General features: G+C 44.9%; 1 pseudogene across 1 annotated transcript; it reads right to left on the reverse strand.

Moving 5' to 3' along the window:
• Positions 1-11,679: 11,679 nt before the first annotated feature.
• LOC108297032 lies at positions 11,680-13,167 on the reverse strand (annotated as a pseudogene). Its single transcript, XR_005198511.1, has one exon. The product of XR_005198511.1 is annotated as a cell division control protein 42 homolog (transcript).
• Between the last annotated feature and the right edge of the window lie 3,687 nt (positions 13,168-16,854).

Below are 16,854 nucleotides of genomic sequence, written 5' to 3' on the forward strand. Positions count from 1 at the left end.
GTGGTTTTCATTGCATTCCCCTAATGACTAATGATGTGTAGTACCTCTTCATGTGGTTATTGACCATTTGTATATGTATTCGGATAACTGTGTATTCAGATATTTTGCTATTTTTTTTATTTTGGTAAAATAAACAGACTAAAATTTACCATTTGAATCATTTTAAACTGTACAGTTCAGTGGCATTAAGTACATTCACGTTGCTGTGCAAATATCACCATATGTGACTCCAGAACTGTTTTGTCATCACAAACCTTAATTCCATACCCATTAAACAATAAATTTCTATTCTTCCCTCCCCCTTAGTTTCTACTAACCTACTTTCTGTTTCTATGAATCTGACTAATCTAGGTAAGTGGAATTATATAATAGTTGTCCTTTTGCATCTGGCTTATTTCAGTGATCATAATATTTTCAAGGTTCATCCATGTTGTGAAATCTATCAGAATTTCTTCCTTTTTTTTGAGACAGAGTTTCACTCTTGCTGCCCAGGCTGCAGTGCAATGGCATGATCTCAGCTCTCTGCAACCTGACTCTGAGGTTCAAGTGATTCTCAGGCCTCAGCCTCCTGAGTAGCTGGGATTATAGGTGCCTGCCACCACGCCTGGCTAATTTTTGTATTTTTAGTACAGATCATGTTGGCCAGACTGGTTTTGAACTCCTGACCTCAGGTGATCCACCCACTTTGGCCTCCCAAAGTGCTAGGATTACAGGTGTGAGCCACTACACCTGGCTCGCTTTTTTTTTTTTTTTTTTGGAATTGAAAGCTGTAGAAGTCTATATACTTTTAGACTTTTCCAAACTACTTTTCAGACTATTTCTTGTTATACATGCTCACTATAATCTCTGTTCCTTTAGCTTGTGTTCAGCTAATATTTTGATAGAAATTCCTCTTAATTCCAGGGGTAGAAACAGAGAAACAACAACCAAAAAAAATCCAAGAGAGAGAAAGAGAAAGAGATCAACCACTTCTCCTAATCTTTGCAGACTGGCCCTCGGCTGAGGGCATCCTTGCCAATTAGTGAGGCTTGCTCTGAGCCTAGGGATCAGCCTGCAGTGAAGGCTTAAGGTCTTTCTAAGTATGCATCTTCCCTAAGCATGTGTGGGCTTTCTAAATTTCTCCATACATGCAGCTGCTTTTGAATATCCCCTTCCTTTACATCTTCAAGCAAGGTTTTCATTAACTTTATAAACATATCTATAGTGACTGTTTTTGAAGTCCTGTTGTGTTAAGTCCAATATCTGGCCCCTATCTAGGCAAATTCTGTTGCCTGATTTTTTTTTTCCATTATATGGTCACACTCTCCTGTTTCTTTGGTAATATATTGTAGCAACTCTAGATACTAATTTCCCTTCCCTCTGCCCGATGTTTGTTTATGTAGTTGCTTGTTTGTTTTTGCTGTTGTTGTTCTCATTGTTTTCTGGGTATTATTGGGTTTTTTTGGTAGCTTAACAAAACTATTTTATTGAAACCTGTCTCCCTACAGTGTGAAACCTCTGGTGTTGCTCCTCAGGATTCTGACTTGGGCATGTGCACAATCCCCATGAGATGACAGTGTTTTTAGCAGGGCTCATTTTGACAGTCTCTTTCCCTGATCTCTCTGTCAAAGTATCTACTTCACTTGGTATCACTCACAGCTGTCAGTCTCCACTACTTTCTGGTGGATTGCTCTATTATATTTGACAATGCTCTGGGGCATAATCTGCTTCACAGTCCGATTCAGTGAGTTTCAGGCAAGGGTAGTTTTTACGGCCAGGCTATGAGGTCTGTTATATTCTCAGCAGGGTTCTTCATAGCTGTATAGTTCCCTGTTTCTGTCAGGTGAACTAGCTGGCCTATGATTTTGCTTGTTGCTCTTAATTAAGAGGAACTATCGTTTTCAAGTATCTTCAGTTCTTTTGGGAGAGCTTTGGAGCTCCTTTTCTTTTTCTTTTTCTTTTTTTTTTTTTGAGACAGAGTCTCACTCTGTTGCCCAGACTGAAGTGCAGTGGCGTGATCTCAGCTCACTGCAATTTCTGCCTCCTGATTCAAGCAATTCTTCTGTCTCAGCCTCCCGAGTAGCTGGGATCACAGGCACACACCACTACACTCAGCTAATTTTTGTATTTTTTAGTAGAGATGGCTAAAATTTTTTTTTCACTATGTTGGCCAGGCTGGTCTCGAGCCCTTGACCTCAGGTGATCTGCCTGCCTCTGCCTCCCAAAGTGCTGGGATTACAGGCATGAGCCAGGCGCTCCTTTTCTTATACATTGCCTCTCCCACTAGAAAAAAATCTCTGAGCCCCTACTTGGGCACTGAGCAAGGCAGTAGACTCTTGTCGTCTCAGCTTGCCTCTTCCAGTATGGAACCTCTGTTCCATGATTGAACTGGAGTGAAGTTGATTGAGCCACCTGTATTCCTGGACTTTCATGCCTGGGGTAGAGCCTCTGCCCTAGGAGCAGGAGCTAAGTGGAGGAAGGGATCCCCCATGCCTTTTGACTGCACTCACCAGGAATTTAGCCTCTTCAACTCAGAGTTGGAAGGGATGAGAAATGCTAGTGGCCTGTCCCTCCAGGTGAGGTCTGATCATTGTTGGTTGGGTGCTGAGGAGAGGGAGCCCATCTTTCTTGGCCACACCCCCCTGGAGTGAAGCTTCCATCAAGCCAAGTGGGAAAATGGGGAAGGAGGGAGTGGGTTGTAGCTCAAAAGCCACAGCCTCTTACTGTTCTTATCAAGTATGAGTGAATTTTCTTGAATGAATGCTTCTTCGTTTGCTTGGACAATTTCTAGACATTTAAAATGGCAGTTCTGTCCAACATTTTCACCAGCTTTGCTTGTATGCTAGGGTGTAGGTCCACGGAGCTCGCTCTACTGTCCTAGAAGTGGACTTCACATCTTGGCGATATATATATTTTTTAATAATGCAAGATAGTTCAACATGTTTAAAGGCTGAGTCAGAAGAAAGGGAGAGGCTGAAGACAGGGGAGTGAGAGAGGTAACTGATTTATCAAGATTCCAGATGAGGTAGTGGTGAATAAGACACATAAAACACTGGTAGAAGAAATAGTCAACATGAAAAAGAGCACCTCTTCCACTGTGTCGGGAGGGAACGAGTGAGGACAGGATGGGTAGGGATGGTCAAGTTTGTAAAGAGTTTGTTGCAAAGAGTTGAGGCTGTTGCTGTCAATTGTCTTCTATTTTCAATGCAGAGGAGGTAAGTGAGTGTGAGGGTGAGGTAGAGGGGTGGGAAGGCTGAGGAGAATGGGGATTTGGCAAACTGCTGCGGAGATTTGGGCTAGAATTTCATATTTTCTCTGACTTCAAAGGGAGATGCTCAGAATTATGTGTGTGAGTACATCTTTTAATGTCTCATGAAATAGCAGATGAATTTCTGGTCCTGGATGTTTGTTGAGCTGGCCACAAGATCAACTCTCCTGGAATTTGATTCCAAAGCAAATATCTGCTTAGAAATGTCTCCTGGTCAGGCACAGTGGCTCACATCTCTAATCCCAACACTTTGGAAGGCTGAGTCTGGCAAATCATGCAAAGTCAGGAGTTCAAGACCAGCCTGGCCAACATGGTGAAACCCCATCTCAACTGAAAATACAAAAATTAGCCGGGCATGGTGGCGCACACCTGTAGTCCCAGCTACTCGGGAGACTGAGGAAGGAGAATCGCTTGAACCTGGGAGACAGAGGTTGCAGTGACCCAAGATTGCACCACTGCACTCCAGCCTCGGCGACAAAATAAGACTCTCTCCCCCAAAAGAAAAGAAAAAAAGAAGAAATGTCTCCAGAAAGTGGAGTCTTGGGAATTCTGCTCCCCCTCCTTCCTGCTACAGCTGTCAGGAAGCTCAGGGGCACACGGAGCCCCACACTCTCTGAGGCGCCTGTTCACATACATTCCCTTGGCTTCCTTCCTCTTGGAGCTCTTTGTTCTGCTTTCTCCCCCACAGGATTGGTTCGACCCTCTGTTTTAACCTTTAAGGAGAATGGGGGAGGGACCTGCCATTTATAGCTTAGGGCTGAAGAGTTCAGGCCTAGGGACTCAGATGGCCTGTGGGCCCAGGTCCCCGCTGCTGCTGTGTGTCCCTGTAAGCCTCTGGCTCCTCATCGACAGCACAGGCAGTGCTTGTGGGAAATAAACGAGGCCATTCGTGTAAAGCGTTTGGAGCCATAGCTGCATCTCAGTGAGTGCCACCTAATGCTAATGAGTATGGTGATGGCGCAATCTTCTCTGCACCACATAATCGGGAGGGAGGAATTCTCTCCGAGTCTCACAGTGGTCCTGGGCTGTAGATGCCGTCTCGTCCGTTTTACAGATGGGAAAAGTGAAGTCGAGCAATGGAGTGACTGGCTTTGATGGTCCCACATTAGGGGAGTGTCAGCGCTGGGACTTGGTTCCAGTGTGTGTCTGTCTGTGTGTGCTGCATCCGCTGTCCACCACAGGGCCTCTCTGGGCCAACAGGGTTGAATCAGGTGGGACCTCCAATGCTAAACAGCTTTATATGGTGGACACATGCGCTGGGGATTTCTCTGCGCCTGTCCTCCCATCTCTCAGATGAGGTGAGCAGGCCAGCTCCGTGGTTCTCCAGCCTGGCTGGACGTCAAGGCCGCCTGACACTGGTTAAAGACACAGCTTCCCGGTCCCCACCCCCATGCTACTGAACCAGACCCTGAAGGCTGGGCTCCAGGAATCTGCGTTTCTAGGAGCCCATGTTGTGATTCTGATGTAGCCAGCCTGGCCTTCCAAAACCTCTGGGTGAGATGTGAAGCAAGCCTGTTCAGGCAGGACACCTCTTCCCTCCAGGGCATGAGACGGTGTCCTCCAGGGAGCCTGTACTTGCTGTGCGCTCACTGTCCTGCCATTCTCTGGGGATCCAGGGAAAAGCACGATTTGGCCAATGTGGCTTCTACAAACTCAGCAGAATAAACAGGGAAAGTTTCCCACATAAATTCCTCATTCACACGTATTTTCTCATTCATTCATGCATACCCTGGCATCACTTTCACCCACTCCTTCCCTCACTCACGTTTATTCATCCTTTTTACACTCACATTCACTCTCTTTTGTGTCAGGCAGAATGCTGTCCCAAAACGCATGGCAAACTCCATGGGAAACTGACGGTAAACTCATGAGGACCTAATTTACAGAGGGGTGGCATTAGAGGACCCTCAAGGGATGGGCAGAGATGGAGGAACTGTATCTGCCAAAAATCATTACCACCCCAAGCCCTGATGGGCCAAGGTGCAATGGCAGTTAAAAGAAAGTGGCAAGAGTCACAGCTACGGAAGAGGATCTGCCCACGGGAGCTGATGGCCCGAGTTAGGGGAGCCTCAAGACACCTAAAGCACAACCCAGCAGGTAGGGAGGCATAGGAATAAATACCCGAAAGCTCTCGCTCTGACCTCTGCCCATCAGTGCCAGTGTCTCTCACTTGCAGGACAAGGAGTCCAGATGATGCAATCAGCAAGGGTCAGTCTCCTGAAACACAGAGCAGGACAGGCATGGATGGGGAGTGGATTTAGAGGGGCAGGTGGGGAGTAACGAAGAGAGCCCCCCACCATTAGCCCCAGAGCTGCCCTTGCTCCTGCTTGGGTCTCGCCCACCCACCTGTCCTCCATCAAGATCTTCAACGTGGGCACACACTATGTGGTAACCAGCGCAGGGTCCCATCCAGAGCCGCACAGTCTACTACCTCGTGAGCACCCCGCCACACCCCGCTCCATCCACCTCTGCCAGCATGGTGAGAGCGAACAACCTCAGAGGCTGCACTGGAGGCAGCTCTCACCTCTCAGCTCACAGCCAGCAGGTAGGGAGGGCCACAAACACCCAGATGGGTTGGCTGGGCTGTCCCAGTTGGGCTGGGGGTGTAGTGGTGGCCACTGTCTGGGCCCTGAGGTGGGGGAGACCTGGGGGGGGTAGAATCAGATTCCATCACTCCTGCTATCCCACCTGTCAGCCACTCAGTCTTGACCCAGCCGCCGAATGGCTCCCAATGCCACCTGTTCTGCAGGTCTAAGAGCTTGGCCCTGGCACCCAAGGCCTTCCCCAAGCCAGCTGCTCCATGACAGTGACCCCCTGCCCGACTGGTCCCCTCATCTTTCTCATGACTCTGTGCCTTTGCTGGTGCAGCTCCCCCACCTAGACTGCCCTCCTCTGTCCCCTCTGTCAGCAGGTGACCATCACTGGTCACACAGACAGCTGCCCTGAGAGACCCACCCTTGAATCACTCTCCTCCCCTCCTCAGCCCAACACAGGTGTCACACTGGCAGCCCCTGTCTCCACCCACAACCGTGTCCCTCCTGCCCTCTCCACTCCCAAGGCCCAGCACCGGCTCCATGGTGTGGTCCAGGAAGCCCTCCCCATCCTCTCCTCCCTCCCAGGCAGGTTGCCATGCCCTGGGCTCCAGCTCTCCCAGTTCTGGCCCTTGTGTGGCTCTCTTGGCCCGAGTCTCTCCTCCCCAGCCCAGGACAGTGACCTGCACGTTCTGGGTGCTGGCTGAGTAAAGGGATCCATTTCCATAGCATCTGGCCCTGTGCCTGGGCTTGTTAGCACAGGTATTGTTCCTGCTGGCAGGACCGCTGCGGGGTGGGACAGGTGGGAATGAAGTGCAGGAAGGACAGTTGTTGTCATGGTTGTCATTTATTGTCGATTGTCGGACACCTATGCACAGTCATGGTGCCATCTGCTTCCCATGTGTGGCTCACTTCATCTTCACCGCAGCTCCATGGGGTGGGCATTCCTGCCACCGGTTTATGGATGAGGAAGCAGAGAGCGGCCCCAGGGCAGGCAGCCAGGATGAGACAGAGCCAGAACTGAAAGCCGGGTCTACCTGCCTGTCCTCAGCTCCCCGACTGGAGAGGTGGAGGTCCCAAGGCAAGGCGCTACCCATATGGCCGTGTCCTAGTGGCTCCTTTTCTGTTACCTCCAGACTGGCAGCCTCCCATGGAGGTAGACTCTGACTTGTGACTCCCCCATGTCCCACTCAGAGCAGAGTCAGAGGCCGCTGGAGGCGTGACCCCGGCCCATGGCAGGCCCTGCAGCCAGGGGTGTCTTGGTTGGAGCCTGCCTGGCCCTGCCCACCAGCTTGGAGCCCAGAGGGACACGTGGCCGCCTCCACAGGGCATGCCTCCCGGGACACAAACCTGTGTGTGTGCACATGCACACAGCCGGCACCACCGTCACACTCATCACAGAGCACCAGGCCCAGTTTACAAAGCACGTCCCCGTTGAGGTAGCTGTCACTTGCATAGCGCCCACTGTGCACCAGGCACTCCCCAGCCACTTTCTAAAGTGCGGCCCCCAGAGAACAGGCTGGGTGAGCCAGTGCTCTATGGGTATGAGGCCAGTGATGGACAGGGACGTGTCTGAGGGCACAAGGGACCATGTAAGGGAGCTGGGGGAGTTTAACCTGCTGCTCCTACCTCCCAGTCAAGGGCTCCTTCCACCAGAGCACGCTGACTGCTGACTCGTGGCCGTAATGAAACGTATTATGAAATGCCTATTTCTGCATGTATAAATGTGTGCCTGGACCTATGCACCTGTGCACATGTTCCTAACACATGCCATCAGTGGGATTAGCAACACACGTTTACACAGAGGAGCGAATCGCTAGCTCCCTTCGTGGTGCCCCTCGGTGCTGCCAGTGTTTCCCTCACTGGACTGGCTCTGTCTTGAGAACAAGAATGCCCCAGCACCCAGCACAGGGTGCACACTACATTAACCCGATAGTCACTACACATGGCAGTTGAATGAACAAATAAATGTCTGAGTGAGTCGAGTATCTGACAGACTGGGATGCTGTGCGGAGCCTGCGACAAGCCCCTTCTGTGAATAAAAGCACAAGCTTCTAGCACTTTGGAGCAAAAGCCATGCTCTCTTCAAATAACCGCTCACCTTTTGAGAGGCGGCACCTGGCACCTGACAATTAATTCAGTAAAGTTAAACTACTGACTCCTCGTGGGGTCCGAGCACCTAACCGTGGGACCCCAAGTGACCATGCAACCTGAGCTGCCCACCCTGGGCCTGTGCCATCTGATCCATCCAACCATAAAGTCAGGCAGGCAATGACAATGCTTCATCTCCAAAGGGCAGTGGCCACAGGAGATCAGACCGGAGTGGGTCCCGCAGGCACGAGTGAGTCCCGGGAGGCTCACCTTCCCATAACGCCTTCTCCTGCCTCGTTGCTTGCACTCCCTCAACTCACACTGAGGGCCTTGTGCAGAGTTCCCAACAACCAGCTCCCCAAATAAGGAAAAAAGCCCGGGAGCATGGCTTGCAGATGACCCGCATGATAAGCAGGAAGTCGCTGGAGGCCGAGCTGTGGCGCAACAGCCCCACTCAGGTGTGACCCTGATGGGAAGAAAGGAAGGGAAATCCTCCTGGAGTCAAAACTCAGCAGCCTGCATGTGATTGATCTCTGTCCAGAAAGCGACCCGCTAGGGGCACTGATCAATACAGATTGTGTCTGTCAGATAATCAGAGACTGGGAAGGAACAAAATTGGAGAATTGATAGCAATAATAACCATGTAATAAAACCCTTAGAGTACTCATTATGTGCAGGGCACAGTTCTAATTGCTTTGCCTGCATATATATGAGGAGCACGAGGACAGATCTCTCAGGATGGGTTGTGTGGGAATATTTGTGTCCCATGTGAGTGCTCATCAAAAGGAGCATGATTACCCAGCCTGTGGAAATCTGTCAGCCTCTTCGCCAGACACCCAGTGCTTGTTCAATGAGACAGTGAACAAAATTATCGTAGAAGAAGGGATGGATGTTATGCACCAGTTCAACATTGATTTACCTTCACTTAGGTTGTCTTGGCTACCAACACTGCTGAGTGCCCAATCTCTCAACAGCAGAAACCCCAATATGTCACCATTCTCTAGAGAGACCAGCAAGTCTTTGAATGACAGGGGTATTACATTGAATCCCCTCCATCATGGAGCTGGCATTAATTTATCCTCACCTTATATACCATTGCAATATCCCATGAAATATATTTTTCTGATCAAGGAACACATTTCATAGTGAAAGAGATAAGATAGTGGTCTTGTGACTATGGGGTTCTCTGTTCATATCACATAGACAATCACCTATAAACAATTGCTCTTACTGAAAGGTGGAATGGCCTATGGACTATATGGTTATGGTGACAATTAGGAAATAGTTTGTGAGATCTGAATGCCATTCTATAGAATTCAGCATATTCTCTGCATTAGCAACCCATATATGCTGCTATTTCTCCCATAAACAGAATATTGTATATCTAGAAACCAAAGAGTGGAAATGAGAGGTTTCCTGACACCACTTCGCTTAGTAAAACTTGCAAAAACTTTGATTTACAGGAAGTTAAGACTTCCATCTGGCCATTTGGAGTTCCTCATGCCATGGAAACAATGGACAAAAAAGGGGGAGAGTGAGGTTCCTATGTTGGCTGGGATGAGTTATCTTAATTATTAGAGGGAAATGTGGAGTCTGCTATTCAACGGGATAGGGGAGAACATTTTCTGGAACCTAGGAGAGTCACTGCGTGACTCTAGTTCTGGCATGTCCAATGGCAAAAGTTCATGCAGATTATAACGACTCAATAAAGATGGGACTTCTGAAAGCTCAGATTCCACATAATCATTGTGGAGACAACTTCTAGGGTCCCTTAGGAGCATAATACACAACTTGAACAAGGCATGTTCAAGACTACTGGGCCTGTGGAGCAGGCTCAATGTACCTTTTATGTGAGTCCTGGGAAATCACCCAGGTGCTTTCATTCTCACCATGTCCAGTGATAAAAGTTAGCCAAAGAATACAGTAGCCATACGCATACAGGACCACAAAGAGCCTCACCTTATCAAGAAAATAACCACAGCCAGCTAAGGTACTTGTTAAAGCAAGGGGAACACATGGACTCAATAGAGAGAAAGGAAAGTCAGAAACACCAGCACTGGTCTCTGGACAAGTTGTAATAAGGACTACAACCAGCTTCCTTACTTCCTTCTTTGGGGTGTGTGTGTGTGTGTGTGTGTGTGTGTATTTGTATGTATGCGTGTACATACACTACTTCCATTCTCTTTCTTCATCTTCACACCATTGTAGAATATAATGTGTGAGTAGTGGTTCAACGTACAATTTAGCTCATAGCTTGCAGCTATCTAGAAGAGATCGCGAGGTAACTGGAAGAGGAAAGGATATCACCCCAAATTCTTGGACTTAGAGCTGGAGATAACAGAGGATCAGATTCGAGATAACATCCTTTTCAAGAAAGAGTGAATAGTGATTGTGTATACTTTAGTAGCATTATGTTGGAACAAGACATTTTTAAAAGTGTTAATTTAGGGAGAAGTTTGCTATCTATTTTGTCTTCATAAAGGGCTGCTCTCCACTGAATACTTCTTGTTTTCTGGCTACCCATTATTCATATTCTATCCTGTTTTATTCAGTCAAGGCAAAATATTGCTCTAGGGCATTCATTCTCAACGGAGGTGATATCATCCCCAAGCAAGTGAAAGTTTGTCCTTCATGAGAATAAAATCTTTGCTATTGGAATAGCTCGTGGCCCTCTAAAGCTCAGCCTTACTTGACAAAATCTTATTCCTTAGTATATAGTTTGCCTTGCTGGGTTTTCTTGGATATCACATTAACAGCACTGATATTGAATTTCTTTAAGATATGCTAAACGTATGCAAGATCAGTGATATAGAGCCATGTTGAATAAATGATTCTGATTGGAGGACTTTCAATTACTCATTCTTAAAGTCCTGTTGCAAGAGTTGACCTGCTACCTATTGTCTGACGTTACCTGATTTATGTTTGATCCTCAGTGTTTTTGTCTGTTACTCAAGTTTTGAGAAATGTTAATAGGGTAAATTTAATTGTACAAAAATCACTCAGTTCATCACTAATTGTGTTAAGTACTCAACAGAAAGAATGTAAACAATACGTGAATGACTACCTGCAGCTAGCTATGTTAAAAAGTTATTTTATTTTCAAAAACTTTAATTTTTCTGGATGAATAGTAAGTGTATATATTTATGAGATACAGAAGATATGTTGATACAGGCATGCAATGTGAAATACGGACATCAGAGAGAATGGGGTCACCAGCCCCTCAAGCATTTATCCTTTGAGTTACAAACAATTCAATTACACTTTTAGTTTTTTTTTTTTTTTGAAGGGTTTTTGTTTGTTTAATACATCTGAAAAGAATGCATGCATATACAAAGAATTGAGACATGAGAAAGCATTGGTTCAACACTAATGAATCTACAAGAATTAGGATTGGGAAGGTGGGAAAGATTACCTCAACATTTTTAAAAACTGGAAACTGCAACCAAAATAAGCTGATAAAATCCCTATTAACACTTATGAAGAGTCTTCATAAGACTCTTTCCATGATTTTATTAAGCTAGAGAGCCTCACTTGGCTGCTCTAGGGTTCCTCATACGTAAAACAGAAATAAGAGGATTCCTCTGACTGGTCCCCATGTTGTTAAGTGGTCTCCCCACCCCCACCCTACCCCCAGCTTCTTAATGAAGCAGGCCTCCATCCTCCTAACTTGAGAGGATGAGTCATTCCACAGATGTCTGTCTTCTAGCACCACCCCTCGTATTTCCTCTACATACGAGGTCTTCAGCTGCAGTCTAGGAACACCATATACTACTGAGTTGCAAATCCATGCTAAGCATATAAGACAATGACTGACAGGGGAAAAATTTTTTTAAATTACAAACTCAATTCATTTGGTGTATTTCAAAGGTGCAATACTTTTCTTCATTTATCAGTGAAAGAAGTTAGAAACTAACGTCCCCAAAAAATCAGCAAATGGCAAACAAATGTCCTTGAAAGTCACAGTCACATATAGTGCATCCTAGAAAAGAGGAGGGGCAAGACAGGCTCCAACCACTTTCATGAGTTTCATCAAATAGTGAATCTACTCAAGGGTGGAGAGAAAAGGCAACTTTCAAAAAGGAGTATGTTATTAAATGAGGCATTTACTATATTCCTTCCTAAGAGCACCAAATGGGGAACATGTTTTCTAAACTAGATCTAGGAAGTGGAATGTGGAATCAATCCGTCCTCCTCCCCTTAAGGGCTAACCACTAGTTAATGAATTAAAAAAAACAAGACTAAAAAACAAACCCCACACACACTACCCCCAAAAAAAGAGGAGGGGAAAAAAAAACCACTAAGATGTCCCAGATTACTCTCCAGAGTGGAACCAGGGAGCAGCTTCAACAATTCCAATTAGTCTGTTACAAAGTCATCCACAAGCATGCCTTGCTTTAAAAAAAAAAATTTTTTTTAACAACGAAACAAAAACTAGTACTAACCACTTTTCTGACAATATACAATTACTCAAAATTAACTAGTACTGGGAGGGGAAGGGGGGTCCATACCTATGGGCCTTGTCTCACACGAGTGCATGTGGGTAGGTGCAGGGCATTTGTCATTATTGCAAAAATGAATTTTAATTTTTAATCTTTAGTTTGATTTAAACATTGCTTTTAGTATGATGCTGACACCAGCTGTGCAGAAAGGGCTCTGAAGAGATGTTCACAGCAGCACACACCTGCGGCTCTTCTTCGGTTCTGGAGGCTCCAGGGCAGCCAATATTGCTTCATCAAATACATTCTTTAGGCCCTTCTGTGTGAGTGCAGAACACTCCACATACTTGACAGCCTTCAGGTCACGGGCCAGCTTTTCAGCAGTCTCTGGAGTGATAGGCTTCTGTTTGTTCTTGGCAAGTTTCTCAATAGTAGAGGGGTCATCTCTGAGATCAATTTGGGTCCCAATAAGCAAGAAAGGAGTCTTTGGACAGTGGTGAGTTATCTCAGGCACCAATTTTTCTTTCACATTTTCAAATGAAGATGGAGAAACCACTGAAAAACATCTGTTTGTGGATAACTCAGCGGTCGTAATCTGTCATAATTCTTTTGCTCTGCAGTATCAAAAAGTCCAAGAGTATATGGTTCTTCACCAATCATAACTGTGACTGCATAGTTGTCAAAAACAGTCAGTACATATTCCAATGGAAATTAGTTTGTTGTGTAGGATATCAGGAGACATGTTTTACCAACAGCACCATCGCCCACAACAACACACTTAATTGTCTGCATTGCTGAAATAGTTTTGTATCCACTTTAAATATTTCAAATCTGATGTTAACCTCAGCTTCTCCACCAGGGCGTTGGCCTTTTAGTTATTTTTAAATGGACAATTAAGTTATTACTGACTGTGGTCACCTTGCTATACTATCAAATAGTAGATCTTATTTAAAAGTTATTTTTTTCTAACAAGCAAAAGTTAAAAGTTACATTTACTATCAATAATTTTTAAGAAATAAAATTTTAAATTGTTATATTTTCTGGAAAAATAAAACGGGATAACTTTTTTAAATTTTTTATGCAAGTTGCTAATAAACATATATAATTTGGCACATTAAAATCTATATAGATAAATTATATTTTAAGTTGCTCAGCAGATACAGTTATAAAATGAAATGTTAATAGTTTTTTATATTTCTACATTAAAACTTTTGTTTAGTTATTCTTAACCTTGTATTGAATAAAAAGAGTAACTTTTATACTTACTCTTTCTAGCTTTAAAGTGCAAATGTGCAAACAGTTATTAAATACATAATATACCTGTGATATTAACATTTCAGGGGGCAATCATGAAAAATAGGTGAACTGCTCTAGTTGATTTGTCTACCTCTAGCAAAATGGTGGAATAATCTGGAATGTCTTGGAATTTAATGAATGACATACTGAAGGAAAGAATGAAAATTGTGGGAGTTCATTCATTACAATGATGCCCTATAGGCTGATAAAGGTGGCAAAAACATGAATGAGTGTGTGTTCCCATTTCCTCTGTTGTTCCTTCTTCCCTGATCTGGCCACTTTCCACTTGCCTGGAACTAGACTTAAATCAGGAGAGTGAGGTGTCAGGCACTGTTCTAGGTGCTTACTACTGAGTGGTGAAGAAGGTCCCTGCACTCCTAGATCTCACATTTTAGAGAAAGGATGACAGACACAACCAAATAAATATATGAACAAGAGGCCAGGCATGGTGGCTCATACCTGCAATCCCAGCACTTTTGGAGGCCAAGGTGGGCAGACCACAAGGTCAGGAGTTCAAGACCAGCCTGGCCAATATGATGAAACCCTGTCCTTACTAAAAATACAAAAGTTAGCCAGACATGGTGGTGGGCGCCTGTAATCCTAGCTATTCGGGAGGCTGAGGCAGAAGAATGGCTTGAACCCAGGAGGCGGAGGTTGCAGTAAGTCGAGATTGCGCCACTGCACTCCAGCATGGGCAACAGAGTGAGACTCCATAAAAAAAAAAAAAAAAAAAGCCACAAATGTGAAAGAATAGAAATCATACAAAGTATGCTCTCAGACCACAATAGAAATAAAATAGAAACTGGGAGGGTGCAGTGGCTCACGCCTGTAATCCTAGCACGTTGGGAGGCCGAGGTGGGCAGAAACCTGAGGTCAGGAGTTCAAGACCAGACTGGCCAACATGATGAAACCCCATCTCTATTAAAATACGAAAATTAGCCGGGCATGACAGCATATGCCTGTAATCCCAGCTACTCGGGAGGCTGAGAAGGGAGAATTGCTTGAACCCAGGTAACAGTGGTTGCAGTGAGCCAAGATTGCACCACTGCACTCTAGCCTGGGCGGCTGAGTGAGACTCCATCTCGGAGAAAAAAAAAAAGAAAGAAAGAAAATAGAAACTAGTTACAGAAAGATGACTGGGAAATCCTCAAATATTTGGAAATTAAACAACAAATTTCTAAATAACATATAGATCAAAGAAGAAGTCTCAATATAAATTTTAAAATATTTCAAATTAAGTGAAAATAAAAACGCAATTTATTAAAATTTGTGGGATAGTAGAAAATCCCAAACAGTCTATGGGGGGCGCTACTCCTGGAACTAATGAAAATATATACAGCAAGGTCACAAAGTACAAGGTCGATACACACACAAGAAAAAATCAGCTGCTTTCCTATATACCAGCAATGAACAATTAGAATTTGAAATTTTAGGAAAGCCATATTCTTTTCTTTTCTTTTGTTTTTTTGAGACAGAGTTTTGCTCTGTTGCCCAGGCTGGAGTGCAGTGGCACAATCTTGGCTCACTGCAACCTCTGTCGTACAGGTTCAAGCAATTCTCCTGCCTCAGACTCCCAAGTAGCTGGGACTGCAGGTGCCCACCACCACACTCGGCTATTTTTTGTGTTTTTTAGTAGAGACGGGGTTTCACCATGTTGGCCCGGCTGGTTTTAAACTCCTTGCCTCAAGTCATCCACCCTCCTCGGCCTCCCAAAGTGCTAGGATTATAGGTGTGAGCCACAACGCCTGGATGCAATACTGTTTTCAATAGCAGCAAAACAATTAAATACTTAGGAATAAATATAACAAAATATGTACTGGATCCAAATCTAGAAAACTACAAAACACGAATGAAAGAAATTTATATAAAGGGAGAGCTATTCCATGTTCAAGAAAAAGAGAACTCAATATTTTTAGGATGTCATTTCTTTACAACTTAATGTATGCATTCAATATCATTNCAAAGGTAATGTCATGGGGTGAAGATGGAGAACAAGATGAACTCGTGTAGTCAGGGAAGGATTCTCCATGGAGGTGAGAGTTGAGGTGAGCTTGAACGACAAGAAGTCATCAGTCATTTCATGAGGACGCAGAGGCGTGGCATCCCAGGGTAGAGATGAGCTTGGTGTATTCAAGGGACTTCAGAAAGAAGTCCAACTGGAGGCAGCAAGAGGAAGGACTGGTATTAGAGAAGGTAGGAAAGAAGTTCTGGAGTAAGACAGTGGCAGCCATGTCTTAGCTCTTATTCAGGTACAGGGAAAAGCCATTGGAGGGTTTTGAGCTAGAAGTGACATGATCTGACTTTTGTCTTTTAAAGCTTACTCTGTCTGATGTGTGGAGAATGGGTTACAGTGGGGGCAAAACCGGAAACAAGAAGGCCAGCTAGGAGGCTAGTTATGAGACCAGTTAGACAGTCCAGGCAAGAGACCATGATATCCTGGGCTAGGATAGTGATTGTGGAGAAAGATATGTGGATGGATTTGGAATAGATTTTCACCTGGACAGCACTATCAATCAACTTGATCTAATTGAAATGTGTAGATGCTCCATCCAATAACAGCAGAATACACATTCTTCTCAAGCTGACATGGAACATGCACCAAGATACGCTGTATTCTGGGCCATAAAACAACAAATTCAAAAGGCTGAGTGTGGTGATCACACTGGTAATCCCAGCACTTTCAGGAGGCCGAGGCAGGAGGATGGCTTGAGGCCAGGAGTTCAAAACTAGCCTGGGGAATATAGTGAGACCCTCTCTCAACAAAAAAATTAAAAATAAAAAATTAGCTGGGCATGGTGGTGCATACCTGTAGTCCCAGCTACTCAGAAGACTGAGGCAGGAAGATCTCTTGAGCCCAAGATTTTGAGGTTGCAGTGAGCTGTGATTGCATCACTGCATTCCAGCATGAGTGACAGGTTGAGACCCTGTCCCCCCCAAAAAAAACCCCCACAAATTTAAAAGAATAGAAATCATACAAAGTATGCTCTCAGATCACAATAGAAACAAAATGAAAACCAGTGACAGAAAGACGTCTGAGAAATCCCCAAATATTTGAAAATTAAACCACAAATTTCTAAATAACGTATAGGTCAAAAAAGAAATCTCAACATAAATTTTTAAACATTTCAAATTAGATGAAAATAAAACTGCAATTTGTTAAAATTTTGGGGATAACAGAAAATCTCAAACAGTGTATGGGGGTGGGCACCACTCCTGAACCTAACGAGAATATATATAGCAAGGTAACAGGGTA

This window comes from Cebus imitator, unplaced genomic scaffold, assembly GCF_001604975.1.
Source record: "Cebus imitator isolate Cc_AM_T3 unplaced genomic scaffold, Cebus_imitator-1.0 Scaffold763, whole genome shotgun sequence".
NCBI lineage: Eukaryota > Metazoa > Chordata > Mammalia > Primates > Cebidae > Cebus > Cebus imitator.